Genomic DNA, 11431 nt, shown 5'->3' with positions numbered 1-11431 from the left:
TTGGATATTTGTAATTGAGGATTTGAGATCGAGGTGCTCAAAATTTGGGACCTTGACTTGTTATTGTTCACATTTTCTTTTGTAGTGTTATGTAATTTTGGAAAATTGTCAATAACCTATTGAACGAAACGAATCCATTTTTGAAGTTTGAAATTTTTTAGATAATTAGATTTGGTCCAGTTTCAAAAATTATCTTTTTCGTTATTCCGTTACTGCAGTTTAGTTTGTGCTTCAAGCCTTAAGGTGCCATATTCCCACACCTTCTTTAATTATTCTTCAGTGGTGAGCAATATTAGCAAAACTAGGCTGCAACAGAAAATGTAGACTTGTAAAAAAAGGTCAAGTATGGAGAAATTCATCCTTTGCTATGCTTAACCGGTTCTTGGGTGCTAGGCCTGAGCATGGGGAAATCCACTACTCTTAGCTTAGCCCATTTTTATATATGCAAGGCATGGGATGGATGGGGTCCTGTTTTTTATAGTGCATGATTTACGAACAATGCTTCAAACTCAGTGTCCTTCCTTTTATGTCCATGTCTTTGTGATATAATGGCTTATTTAATTTATTTGCTTGATATTCTTTAAAGATATACATCGGTACGATGAGATTTGGGTAGACTTTTTGCTTAATAAACTCATCAAGTATTCAATTTTTGTTTTGAAAGGATCATTAAGTATCATCTAATTGATGGAAAACCAACAAGTTTTTGATGCAACTCAAAATAAGTAATTAGTATCTATGGTGAAAGTAGGTTTAAAATTTCCCTAAATCTAGTATTTTGTTCAAGTGTTCCTATACACAAGCATTAATATCCGCCATTTATTAGAAGTGGACCAAATCTTTTTGCAAGATTCAGTTATCAACCAGTATCCTGCCACAATCAAACTAAGAAACATTGAATCATCATTGATATTATGTATTAAATGATAGCCAGCCTTATTTTATCTGTAAGTTGTTACTTTGTTCTTAGTGATGCTCATAAACTCCAGCAAGAATACCTCATGTAATTATCTTTTTTTTAGGATTTTTTTAATAGTCATGAATTAAAATTTTTTTTTCTTTTTAACAAGAAAGGGAGAAAAACCACTAATAAGCCGAAGGAAACACACGCCCAAAGCATCATCCTGTAATAATAGAGGAAGAAGACCAAGTAGGGGGCTGGAGAAGCGAGACACGTTGAAAATGAAATCATGAGCTAGTTTAGCAATTCAATCTGCATAACTATTAATCTCTCTATAAACATGTTGGAACATGATCCTTCAGTTCCAATGACGCATATCTTGGATAGAAGCAAGAAGGGAGCTATGATGGTTCAAAATATCAGAATGTCCTTGGATTGCTTAACAGGTTGCCAAGCTATCAACCTCCGTAATCACTTTTGCTTGAAACCAAGATCCCATGCAAGTCCGAGACCTCAAAAAATTCCTCAAAGACCAACGCAAAAAACATCATAGTAGCCAATATTACACCAAAAACCAGAAATTCGGTTGCTATAATGATCCTGTACAAGACCACTTCCTGCCCCAAGATTGTTAGCCACACTACCATTTGAATTAACTTTAGCCCACCTAGATGAAGGCAGAGACCAACTGACCAAAGATTTCTTGCTGAACGTTAGGGGAGTTGAGAGGGTTTAAACTACTGATGCATTGAGCACTTCTTCCACCTTTGAAAGAATAAATTGAGTAGAGTTTTTAGGAGGATCCAAGTTGTTGAAAATGCACTCACATTTTCATTTTCAATCATTATGGCTCATGAGCCGTCTTGTGAAATGGCTTACGAGCTGGCTCATTAAATAGGCTTATGAGTTGACTCATTGAATATGCTTACAAGCTGACTCATTGGCTCTTCATATTGAGATTTGTTTTGGTATCTGCAATAATTTTATAACAGATAAGATCCAAAACTATTAGACAACTCTTATGAAATTGATCAAATGCTCTTATTTATGTTTTGGTCCTATCCTTATAAACATCTCCACCTAGAATGAAAAACTTTGGTGCCTTATATTGATCTCAAAGTAGCACCTTTGCTGCTAAAAAAACTCAACAAGTGGAAAAGACTTGTGTGGTGAACATAAACTCGAGAGTGAATAAGAGTGAGAAACATACCATTTAGAAAATGCCATATCAATTGAAAGATTGATGTCTATAGGGGGGACATCTGATAGTATAATGTCATTCGAACTTACTATCGATTGAGTATATAAAACTACTACTCTACTCAACTACTCAACTAAGCTTTTATCTCAAAAATTTGGGGTCGGCCATATGGATTCGCTTTCTCCACTTTAAATGATTTTGGGTTAAATCCTCAGAAATGTGTAATGCTTCTAGGCCATGTTGTACTACTCTCCTCCAAGTCAATTTAGGTCTACCTCTTTTTTTTTTTTTCTTTCTATCCTCTAACCTAATGTGCTCTACTTGTCTAATTGGAGCCTCTGTATGTCTACGCTTTACATGACCAAACCACCTCAATCTCCATTCTCTCAACTTATCCTCGATTGGCACCACTCCTACCTTTTCTCTAATACTCTCATTATGGACTTTATCTAGTCTAGTATGGCCACTCATCCACCTTAACATTCTCATTTCTGCAACTCTTATCTTAGACGCATACGACTCCATTAGTGCCCAATACTCATTAACATATAACATAACCAGTAGTATGACTGTACGGTAAAATTTTCCTTTTAACTAATTAGGAATCTTGCGATCATATAAAACTCCCGTTACATGTCTCCACTTCAATCATCCGGCTTTAATCATATGACTAACATCCTTCTCACATCCCCCATCTACTTGAAGAACTGAGCCGAGATATTTAAAGTGATTACTTTGGGACAGTACTACTCCATCCAAACTAACTCCTTCCCTATCACCAGTTTGGCCTTCACAGAACTTGTAATGCATGTATTCTGTCTTCTTTCTACTTAACTTAAAGCCTTTTAACTATAGAGTACTTTTCCAAAGCTCTAGCTTTCTATTGACTCCTTCTCGCGTCTCATCTATCAGAACAATATCATTCACAAATATCATGCACCAATGAATACTCTCTTGTATATGTTTCGTCAAATCATCTAAAACTAATGTAAAAAGGTAAGGGCTTATAGCTGATCCTTAGTGTAATCCAATTGAGATTGGAAAATCTCTTTTGTCCCCTCCCATTGTGCGCACAATAGTAGTTGCTCCTTCATACATATCTTTCAACACTTGTATGTATCTAATAGATGCCCTCTTTTTTTCTAACACACTCTATAAGACATCTCTTGGAACACTATCATAAGCCTTCTCTAAATCAATAAAAATTAATAAAAATCATGTGTAGATCTTTCTTCACATCTCTATATTTCTACAACAAGCTTCTAATGAGAAAGTTCGCTTCCATAGTTGAATGACCGGGCATGAAGCCAAATTGATTGAGAGAGATAGAAGTATCATGACGTAGTTGATGCTCCACAACTCTCTGCCATAACTTCATAGTATTGTTCATGAGTTTAATTTCTCTATAGTTTGAGCAACTTTGTATGTCTCCCTTATTTTTAAAAATATCTATTAAAATACTCCTCCTCCATTCATCAGACATTTTCTTTGAGTTTAGAATCTTATTAAATAATTTAGTTAATCATACCACTCCCATATTGAGTATATAAAACAATCAACTAAAATCCAACTCCAAATTAGCTATCTCCTAAATCATCTCCTATTAAGATATGAATAAACTCCTAATAGAATTAGAATTATAATATTACCGTGTTTGTAAGAGATCAATATGAAATTGGTTTTTAACTCATAATGAACTCCAACAAGGATCATAACTTTACAAATATATATATATACATCCTTGAGGTATGAAAATGTAATCTATTCTCATGAATATCCTCTTCTATGTTGAGGTTATTGATTTAATTATTGGAATGGAACTCTTTCCCTTTAGCCAAAAGTCTTCTTTAACCTTTCCTTTTGATTGTAGTTATTGGATGTGCTCGGTCCTGTAAGTCCATTATCATACAAAGGCTTTTTAAATAATCCACACCGTTCACTTAGTAGAGCTTCATGTAGAGAACAACATATCATAATTTCATCAAGGCCAAGTAACGATAAATCATCCTATCATGGCAATGACTTTTCTTCTCCCTTTGCTAAAAACCCCAAATCTCACTTCTCTATCCCTTTTCTCTTTGTTTATTATTGCCACTCATAAAGCCTAAAAGAGAATAAAGGGTCTTTTTTTTTTTTTTTTTTTTTTTTCCATCTTCAAGCTTTCACAAACTTCTCAATACTATAGATGGAGATTGGATTGATAGTTACAAACTACGAGCTTTTCGCTCTAGGTATACAGAGCATCATCATTGTCGCAATAGGAACACTGATAAAAACCATGATTCTCTAAGAAGGCAACAACCAAGTCATGGGCAAAAATCAAAGCAAACCTCTCATCAGTTTGTATGAATTATTAAAAAAAGATAAGATTCTTGATATTTGTCTTGGTAAGCCGAGGGAATAGACTGAGAAAGCTAATCTCATTGTAACTGGTATGTAACATCCATTCTATACCGAACCTTCAAACATATTTTATGGCTGATAGAACTTTTTCAGAGAAAGTGTTATAAAATGAAGGCTCATACTCCATGTTAGAAAAAAAAAAAAAAGATAAAGGCATAAATTCAACAATAAAATTCTGCAGATAATAGAGCAAGAGTGTTGCATTTTTCTAATGAAAGAACACAACAAAGTACTTTAAATATTAACTTAACAAAATAGAAGTTAAAGTTGGAGAGAACACAAAAAACATAAATTTCATTACTTAAAATAGGGGATACAAGTAGAAAATTCTCTCCTTTTCTTTTTTTTTTTTTCTCTTCATTTTCAAAATGTTCTCTAGCACACCCAACTCACTTTCTCTCCAACTCCTTTCTTTCTCTGCACAAAACACTTTACACACTACTAAATTTACAATAGCATCTCCTCCTTTTTATAGACACAGAAATGTGTTTTACAAGTCAACAACCACACACCTAACCACAAGACAAATTTCTTAAAATCTCTACTAAAACCATTGAGATCCATTCCTTTTCAACTAAACATAGCATATCAAGAAGATTTCTTGCAGCAAATATCTCAGCTTTCAGCACTCCTCCTTCAGATTTTTGCTTCAAAATAAAATTCATTACTTCAAGCATCTTCACTATAGAAAAAAACCTCCTCCTTGATAGCAAGACTCCATAAAAGGAAGGCCCATAGCCTTTTAATAATAATTTCACAAAGTTTAGTAGTTTATAGACATGCATGATCCCTTCAAACAAGTTTTTAGCAGCTTATGGACATACATAAGTCCCTTGCAACGAGTTTTAATTTTTACAGTTTAGAGACTTGCAGATCTCTTCAACAAACTAATTCTACAGTTTATGGACATTTTGGTCCCTTCATGCAAAGTTCCAATAGTTTTAGGACATGCTTAAGTCCTTTTCAATAAATTTTAGCATTTTCAGGACGTGCTTGGGCCTCTTTAACATATTTCTTCATCAATTTTAATACATGAAGGTTTGCTTCAATATTTTTTTTTTAGTTGAGAGACTTATTGGTCTTCACATAAAAAACTTAAAACTTTTCATCCCTGAAGGAGGAAAAAAATGGGGGAGAAATATTCTTGATGAAGCTGTGAATCATTATTAACAAAAAATAGGTAGAAAAGATTTTGAAACAGGCCCTCAAAGATCATTTGGGCTTTGATATTATGTTGACTTTTTTCCATGTGCGCTTTTGGAGAGTGTGGATTACTGATTATATTAGGCCTTTATTATGTTGGACTCCAACTGGATTTCTCAAAATGGCGTAGCTGGGCTTTATCTTTTTATGGCCTTCCGTCTTTTTAATTTCCCACCAATGTGGGACTCTTTTTATTCCAACACTCCTCCTTGATGGGATTTTTGCTGGAGGTGGACATTTTCATCTAATCTTTATCAAAAAATTACATCAACTTCCTATAGAAATTCTAATGGGTAAAGACTTAGTATTGCTCATGTTTGACACCATAGAAATTATGGATGGGTTTCTTAGTAGTAGTTCTACATTTCTTGAACAGTGGTTTATGGATATAAAACCTTGGGATGTAGCATATACTCCTTAGAAATGCTTAGTATGGTTGAGACTTCACAGCGTTACCTTGCATGTTTGGACCACGTACTTTTTTAAGTGGATTGACAACCTGCATGGGACTTTTATTTCCATAGATAGTGCAACCTTGGCTAAGTCCACCTTTGATTCTGCCATGATTCTAATTCTAATAGATTCTTCGGATTCCTTAAGGAAAATTATTGCAACTGACATTGTTGGTGTTCCATATAACATTATTGTTACAGAAAAACAATTTTCTACATATAGTTCACCATTTTACTGTAACCAACAATCCCTATCGTGATCTTTTGACAAGAGCTTTGATGTGGATAACACATCATCTGATGATGTGGGTTCTTAATCCAAAGCTAACATGTCAAAACAGGTGGCAAGTGACAAAGCAAATTTTAACCAGTTAGACTTTGTATTCAATACCCCTCTCTCTTATAGGTACTCAAGCCTAAAGCAACATCTCAGCCTCATTGAACCTTGAGGGTAACCAGCATTCTTTATTTTCCTTGCCTTTACCTAATGGTTGTCAAGATAATTTAGACGGTCCAGATCAGTGTATCAACAATATCCATGGAGTAGTTGGTTTAGTGTCCTATGAATGCATTTGTCAAATTAATCAATTGCATTCTCTTGAGTTGAAAATGTTTTAAGGAAAATCGTTGCTAACTCAATCCTTTCCTATTGACATTGGTGAACTTGAAAAGGTGTTACCACAGATTCCCTCTCAAACATTAATGATAATCTTCAAAATGTAGCAACAATTCCTAGGCTCTATAACAATTTTGGGCCGATCCTCTAACCAATTGAAGAGGATGCTGATGCAGATGATAGCTTTTGTTTGAAAAGCAATTTGTCACTTTCTCACTACAAATTAAATTGCATTCTTAAGTCAAGAAAGAAGGTCCAGATCAATAAAAAATATTTGGGGCCTTTATCCTAAGCATGCCATCCTATTGAGCCCTTTAAGGCTTCAAACAGAGAAATTCATAGAATGAACAACCTCATTCATTCAAATTTAGCTAATTTGTCTTCCTTCTCTCCTAGAGTAGAGGCAAGAACCAGCATTGTTTTAGACAAAAATCTTGGTGTAATTTTTGACGAGGAGGAGGAAGCTTTTATTGAGCATATGGTATATGGTAAAGTAAATCTCTACGGACATGTGTCTTTGTCAAAACCAAAATTAAAGATGATTCTTTTGCTATAAAATAAAGTGGTCCTGGTGTTGGTTGGTTCATAGTGTCTTAACTTTCATCTAGATGGTTTCAATTTTGTCATGGAACTTGAGGGGGATTGGGGTCTCTTCAAAATAGTCACATTTGAGGAAGTTAATTACAAGGTATAAAATGGATTTTGTTTCAATATTAGAAATTAAAGGCTATGTTATTTCCTTCCCATTTCTTAGGCAAGTGTGGGGCATGGGAGATTTTTATTGGATAAAATATTGATTCAATTGGACTCTCTAGAGGCATCTTGGTCATTTGCAATAAAGAAGCATTTTGCATTTCCAGCAAATCTATTTTTAATAGATGGGTCATATTGAAAGGAACTTTTGCTCAGGGTAATTTTGATGTCATATTAGCATTTATGAGTGCCCCTTGTGATGCTCAAGAATAGGCTTGTCTTTGGAATGAAATCTTTAGGGAGCTGAATACTGTTGCCTTGCCCATCTTTGTAATCGCGATTTTAATCAGATTCTGCATGTTAATGAAAGCGAAAGTAGTTGGAATCTATTTCTGGCATGCATAAGTTTCAGGCATTGGTGAATAATTTAGGCCTCATTGATCTTGATATTAAAGGAAAATGAGTTACTTAGAGGAACTCCACTTCAATAAGTAGAATTGATAGAGCTTTAAACTTTCATCAGTAGCTCTTCATTCCCAAACGCACTCCTTACATTGTTGCCTAGAGGGAATTTTGATCATAACCCTATCCTCCTATCTATTGATGCTCTTAATTAGGGTACCAAACTGATTTGATTTATTAATGCTTGGTGTACTTACCCTCAGTTTAATGACACTCTAAGGAGCTTGTGGAATGAAATCTCATCAAGTAATTCCAATCTCTCACTCCCTTCAAAAATTAAATTGATAAGGCACAGTTCAATGCACTGCTTTTGTGAGTTTAATTGAATCATTTTTCGGTTCTAGATAATGTATGTTGTGCTCTAGGTAATGGAACCTCCATATCCTTTTGGCATGACATATGGATTTTGGATCATGCTCTTAAATTCTCTTTTCCCCACCAATTTAATCTTTCTAACTACCAAGATGCAAGGGTATCTGATGTTGGTTCTTGGCATAACAATGTTTACGAGTGGAATCTCATATGGAGAAGAAGCCTTTATCAGTGAGAGCTTGACTCACTTGCTCAACTTCTTGAGCTTTTGAATTCTCTCTCTCTATGCAGGTCTAGAAAAGATCACTTAGTATGGAAACTAAACACCAATGGTGCCTTCTTGTCCGATCTTACTACAAGGCCCTTCTTGATCCTTCATTCCAAAATCAACCTACAATGCCATCAATTTTGTTAGGCTATGCACCATCGAAAGTTGAATTTCTTGTATGGTTACCTTGTAAAGGTAAGTTGTGTACTAAACAATTTCTAAGCTCAATCAACATTATTCCTCAAATCCAGAATCTCTGCCCATTATGCCAAAATGCTTCTGAATTGGTATCTGTGTCTTTTTCTGCATTGCGAAGCCTCCTGGAGGGTTTGGTGTTGGTTTCACAAATGGTTCGGTGTCAGCCTTTGCCTTCCTTCTTCTATTCTAAGCCTTTTTCAAGGAATGGAAATTTCTTTGTTATGGAAAATTTTAGTCCATGTTCTGGATGTGTTTATTTTATGCAATCACTTGGTCCTTGTGGTTTGCTAGGAATGATAAAGTCTTCAACAGTAAAGATTCATTAACTTTTAACCTGTGTTTAATTATCCTTTTTAGCTGGCATCATGGATAAAGGCTCTGGACACTAAGTTCTCTTTGGCTATGATCTTTTGATCTCTTTAGCTGCAACAAAGTCTTGGTCTATTGCTATTAAAAATTAAAACTTTAGTCACACAGTCCCTCCTTCCTCGGTGCTACAAATGGAACTTTGACGGTTCATCAATCGAAAAACCTACTAGAGGCGGAGTTAGCGGTGTCCTTTGTAACCTTAATGGGAAATTCCTTTGTGTTTTCTCTTGCTATGTGGGTATTTTGGACTTAAATACTATTGAACTTCTTGCAATTTCCAAGGCTCTCTAGCTTTGCTCTTTTTTAAATAACTCTCTAGCTTTGCTCTTTTTTAATAACTTCTCATCTGATGTTGATCTATTGTTCATTGAATCTGACTTCCAAAATGCTGTTTCCTAGGTTCTTAAGCTAGACTCTGCACCTTGGTTGCTTTATTTTCCGTTGCATATATATTTTTTTTTAAAATCAAAATTTTTACTAAATTAAACTCTAGGAAAAACTTACCATTAGCAGACCTAGCTATACTCTGGTCAATAGACCTCCTTTGTACACCCATCCTATGACATGATATGCTAAGTAAAAAAATCTGGAGACAAATAAACTATCCAAAAAACCAGCAACAATCTGAACCAAACAACTAAGGAAAGTAAAAACTCAAGTACAAAACAAGTTATAGGCTAAATAAAACCTGTAGATACAACCAAAAAACCAACAGCAATACAAGCCAAACAAACTGAAGGAAGCAAGAATCTTAGGCATAAAAACAAACCCATAGCAGCCATCCAATGCCAAGCAAATGGCTCGTGATTTAAAAGTGACATAGCAAGGCGAAGGAAGCATCCATCAAAGCTGCAATGAAGAAGGATATCAAAGCTACTACACAACACACAAAAAGCACTCAACCTGGGAGGTTTAAAACCAAAAAAACTCCAGTTTTTAGAGAAAAGCTATAAAATCTTCGCTACGATGAAGTCCTTTTACTAAGCAATTCGCTGAACCATTAGTTTCTTGTGGAATATGTAAGAAGACTATCGAAGGCAAGAACTTTAATCCTTCAAGAATGTAATTAAGGATTGACGATAATCTCCAAGGGGCCTTGTCCGGGTTATTAATCTAAGAGATGGCATTTGACGAATCAGATTCAAAATAAATCATTTGAATAGAGGAGAAGAGATCTTGCTTAGACTGATATCAAATAAAGTTCCCACTCGAGTCCCTAAGGATACCACCAATTCTAGAGCTTCTCGAATTACCAATGGATGATCCATCAACATTCCATTTTAGGTAGCCTAAGGGGGGGGGGGGGGGGGGGGGGGTGGGGGGGGGTTGTGGTGGGGTTGGGGAGAGAGAGAGGGTGTAGGGGGAGCATTCCAATCGACGTCCAAGATTTAATAGAATAAATTGATATTAAGAGGTCTAAACCCGACAAGGGGAAGGAAACATCAATTAACAAACTTGGAGTGAACAAATCTGATTACTTCATTAATTGCTTGGATCTAGATCGGATGTCCAGGAATAGTTGTAGTCTTCAGGCCTGCTAACTTAAAGATTTCTATCTGTTTACCTGTTATTTTTTGGGCCTTCATCCCTTGCTTGTTGATGTTATATTGGCTGTTGCACCTTCCTCAAGCATCTTATCTCATGTGCATCATTGATTGGTTAGTTGGTTTTGACTTATTTTATTCTACTGCTCCTACTTGCTGAATACCATTGACAAGGTGGTCTTGTTTGGGACACTGCTACTGCATTTTTGAATAATTACCTACTGTCAAAATATCATAATCTTGTTGATGTGATCTCTTTGCAGCTTTTCAATGACTTTGGTTTGTGCCACCTCATTTATCTTAAAAGTTGGCTGCTGTTTTGTCATACTAGCAATGCTGTTGTCCTGCCTTGGTTATGTTCTTAGTTTTTCTGTTGAACTTTCTGCTATTTTGTTCTACCATCATGATCTTGGTGTTTTAATTTTCTTGGTGTCTTGGTTATACTCTTGCTAGATTTTTTCAATTGGCATATTTTGCTCTAGGATGGTTTTCTTGAGGAGGCCTATTGACTAGGGATTAATCAAGTGACATATGCTAACTTTTCCTATTCTCTTTAAATTAATAAAATTTTGATTGTAAAAAAAAGTGATCCTGTCTTGATAAAGTTGTGAAAAGTTTGCTAAGGTTGGTATTGACCAAATAGCTAGTGTTCTATTTGAGTGTTTCTTGTATATATTTAGTAAAAAAAAAAATAATGAATTGTTGCTCATCTTTTTTTACCCAAAATTTAAGTTGATAAGAAAAGGATATTAACCGCTAAGAACTAATCTTAACAAAATTGAAGGTGAATCTAGAATTACAATAAAAAG

Source organism: Hevea brasiliensis, chromosome 6 (genome assembly GCF_030052815.1).
Source record: "Hevea brasiliensis isolate MT/VB/25A 57/8 chromosome 6, ASM3005281v1, whole genome shotgun sequence".
Lineage (NCBI taxonomy): Eukaryota > Viridiplantae > Streptophyta > Magnoliopsida > Malpighiales > Euphorbiaceae > Hevea > Hevea brasiliensis.
This window is presented reverse-complemented; position numbering follows the sequence as displayed.